Source organism: Pinus tabuliformis, chromosome 4_1, assembly GCF_031772625.1.
Source record: "Pinus tabuliformis cultivar Carrire ecotype Pingquan chromosome 4_1, CPIR1, whole genome shotgun sequence".
Taxonomy (NCBI): Eukaryota; Viridiplantae; Streptophyta; class Pinopsida; order Pinales; family Pinaceae; genus Pinus; species Pinus tabuliformis.
In genome coordinates this window covers 535,500,167-535,504,387 of record NC_142303.1, presented here as the reverse complement: position 1 = coordinate 535,504,387, position 4,221 = coordinate 535,500,167, and the positions used below count along the sequence as shown (strand labels likewise).

General features: G+C 34.7%; 1 long non-coding RNA gene across 1 annotated transcript; it reads right to left on the bottom strand.

Annotated features, from left to right (window-relative positions):
• Positions 1 to 281: 281 nt before the first annotated feature.
• On the bottom strand, positions 282 to 1,580 carry LOC149176941 (uncharacterized). The gene is made up of 3 exons (XR_016258690.1): positions 1,018 to 1,580; positions 832 to 924; positions 282 to 659 (listed from the first exon to the last, which is right to left on the bottom strand). It is a non-coding gene; the product is annotated as an uncharacterized LOC149176941 (long non-coding RNA).
• Positions 1,581 to 4,221: the final 2,641 nt, after the last annotated feature.

The window sequence follows — 4,221 nt, the reverse complement described above, 5'->3', positions numbered from 1 at the left end:
CATTTGACTTCTTATATAGAGTATATTTTTCTTTACATATATGACCCCCTTTATAGATTCATAGTGAAATATATGATAGTTTCTAAATATCATTAAAGCAGATATCACAATTCAAAATCATTTGTAAAGAAATTTAAGAGAAATTGACAACATCCATCCAAAAAAATAACAATGTGTCATTAACAATTTTCAAAACATGTATAAAATAGCAACATAATACTAATAAAATCAGTATTATTTTTAATCAAAACAACTAAAATTCAAATATGATTAAAAAATCAAAATATTTCATGAATATCGTTATTCTACGATAAATTAACAACATACATAAATCAAACTCATCGTATGATTACAAAATCAAAATGTCTCATTGATATAGGGTAAATTCACAACACCCATCTAAACATAACAATGTCATTCTACACAATAATTTCTTCATAAAAAACAATGCATGTGCATGCCTAGCTACCACCACCAAGATCATCCTCATGATCATCTTGACCATCCTCATTACTCTGATCCACATCATCACCAACACCGCAACTATCATCATCATCTCCTCCTTCACCACCATCATCCTCATCCTCATCCTCATCATCTCCTGATATATGTTGAACATAATTTGGATCATCGTCTTGGCAATCATTACCTACAGCATTCTGACAAAAAAAATCAATATTACATGTTAGTATTAATTACATAACACAACACATGTTTTTGTTATACAATGTTAACCATAAAATGAGGTAAGATATAATATCTAATAGTACTAAAAAATAAAATGAAAATATGGTTTAAAAGTATATTGGAAATCCAACTAAGAGTACATACCATAGAGTCCATCCAAACAACAAATTCAACCCATCTCTTTTGCTGCAGCACCTCCTTTTCCAAATGATTTGGAGGTCTTCCATATTTTAGTTCCTATCAATCAGTAAATAGGGAGAAATTAGATAACAATGACTTTCTTCTAGTACAAAATTTATTAAAAAAATATCACATGTTTAATATACTTACAAAGGTTGTTATCAGTGCTTTTAAACCTTTCTAGCCACTACGATGAGTGACTTTTGTCTTGGTTAACCTCGCCTTGGATGCCTTGTCCTTAAACATAAACCAATTCAATTTATTTTCACACAAATACATGTCTAAGATACTTATAAGTATTAATACATTCTAAATAATGTTTAATGAAAAATTCAATACCTGAATGCTCTCATTGTTGGCTTTTCTTTGTGCATCCAACTTCTCATATGATTTTACAAGTTCTTTCCATACTTTAAAAGGTATGTCAATAGGTCTTTGTTTCAGTCTTTGATCTTGAGGCATTTTTTTAATTTTTCTTGCTTGGTTAAAAATTTTGGTTAAAAAAAACCGAACAAGTAATTCACATCAATGGCATGGGGACTCTATGGATATGTGTAAAAAAATGGCTATAAAGAAAACATCCAAAAAACATATGAGCTCTCCCTTTGATGGTCACTTGGGGCATATGGCTGGAAAGGAACAACTCCATTTTCGAAAATCAAGGACAATCCTTTCTCAAAGTCCTTCCTAATATTTGCTCCAAATGTCTTAAAATGAAAACAAAATTCAAACATCATCCTTAAACATCTCCCTTAAATATAATATTGGACCATAAATTCTTCACTTTTATTGTTATCGGCTCTGGAATGATTTTTCTATATGCAATTATATAATGAAATATGCGTGCACTAATGAAAAAACATTGAGTTTCATTTTTCATAATCACAAACAATGAAAAAAGAATCACACGTAACTAGCATCATTTTGGAAATTTTATATTTATTAAAAATCTTTAACATGTTTTCCTCCCATATCTCATAAAAAGGTGTGAAATTTTTTATATACTCTCCAATAAGCACTACAACAAAACCAGCAATTTGGAGGTTTTACACTAAGTTTTTCAACATCGAGCATACTAGGGCTTGCACCACCGAGGTTATTAGTAAGAATCTCATGAGGTTTGCATAGCCATGATTATTAGAATCAAAATAGTAGGATTTGCACTAAAAAACAGTTCATAGAGCTTTCCTGCTGGGGAGAAAATCACAAGTTCAACTTCTGCAGTGCAGAGCACTGAGAGCTCGTAAGCTTTCTTCAGCAATCCACCTACGTTTGGAAAATGTAGCCTGCCTGTTGGCGATGTTCTCAATCCTCTTCCTCTGCATCTTTCCCCTCACTATTCTTGTATGTCCTCTTTCGTTTTTCCCTCCAAACAAACCCTCTCAAATTGAGAAAGCAGAACAACTCACTCGATGAGAATCCGAATCCAATTATCGCTTCTAACAATAACCCAATACGATACCAGAAGTGATTACACAAAACCTCATTAACTCTTCATTTGTTTGGAAAAGAGCCAAGCATATACTTCTGACGAGGGTTTCTGTCTCAAGTCTGGCTCACAGGACGTCGCTTAGTCAATTGCGAGAAAAGTTTTCCACTTGCCTGTCACATACGGTTTGTCACACTATATATTAAAATAAGGTTGATCATACTAACAATAAGGTTGTATAGTTTAAATGGAGGGCTCTCCTGATTGCATTTGGTTGGTTTATAGAAAAGATTGCTGGAATGTGTAATGTGAATGCTCTGCTAACTATTTTTTAAGCATTTGGAAGTATTAAAACCCCCTAGGATAATTAATGTAAGACCTGTTAATTAATGTGTAAAGATGGCTATTGTCCTTGGGCTACCTTAGCTGTTCGTGTTTAGTGATCTATGGTATTATGACTCCTCAAGTCACTATTAAACCATGACAACCATGCCCAGGCAGACTAGTGTGACATTGTGGATGAGAACCAAAACTAGACTCCTATAACCTGCTTTTTCATCCTTTAAATTGTAGAATTAACTGACTGTTCTAGTAATCGTTCTTAAGCACCTGAAGATGTGCACCCTAAATAATAAGAATAATACCATGTAACAGATGAATAGTCCATCCTGTGCATGTAGGATATGCAGATGAGGTCCAATAAAATCACTAACCAGAATACCAGGTGTTATTAAAGCCTCTACAGGTTGATATATATGAATGTTACAGTGTGCAGGAGTATGATTCAATTCCATACGAAAATACAAAACATCTGATAGGATTTCCTTATACCTCATAGGCAAACAACCATTGTCCCTTCTATACATGAGCAGAATAAGTGCTTGGTTCTCTACACTAAATAAAGACAAAGTATAGTACTTATTGCTGACAAAATAGTATTTAAATCGCAATTCAATTGCTTGACATTCAGCTGGTCACAAAATTGTAGAGTGCATAATCGTAAGTGATGTTGCGAGCCTCATTGCTCAAAGTCTAAGGGTCTTGCGAGCCATAATCACAGCCATGTATGGCATATCTTGTAATTATGGCATTTTATGAGGTCAATTCTTGTGAAGACATTTCAGTTTATAATAAATTTTGCACCTCAACAGAGTTTTGGCAAGACCTGGCTGAGCTAGGACATCAACAACACAGCTGATATGAATGACATAATCTAGCCTCAAGAGGGAGCCTCTTTTGTTTCATCACTCTAACAATCTATGAAGTGGTGGAAAGCATAACAACTTCCCCTTGAATATGACACCTAAACTGAGTACAGATCCTAAATGATGCAGCCCTTGGTGCATGTCTCTCAAAGTATCGATATTTCAAATGTTGAAAGCTCTTGTGCCCATTTGATATGCATTCGATTGCAGTTCCCCTGAAGAAAGAATCTTATAAAGGTGAGGCCATGGCCAATATGTTAGCCATATCCATTGGAGTTGCCATTGCTTGACAACTTTAGTGTGATCAGTCCCACCATGATTCACATGGGCTTCTACTCAACACTGGCTGTTGCTATTGTAAGAGTCTTCAAGCTCGTTGAACCCATAGTATTGATAAGTGTATTCTTTGGGTCTCTGGTTTTCAAATTCTGCCTATGTTTTCCTCTCAGTATCATTATTTCAAATGCTGAAAGCTCTAATTCCCATTGCTGTGTATTTGATTGTGGTTTCCCTAAAGAAAGAAGCTTATAAAGGTGAGCCCGAGGCCAATATGTTGGCCATATCCATTGGAGTTACTATTTCAGCTTATGGGGAGGCCAAGATGAATGCATGGGAGGTGATTCTCCAGTTAAGTGCAGTTGCATGTGAGACTACCCAATTGGTTCTCATACAAATTCCACGAACATCAAAAGGGATTAAGTTGAATCCCATCACATCTTT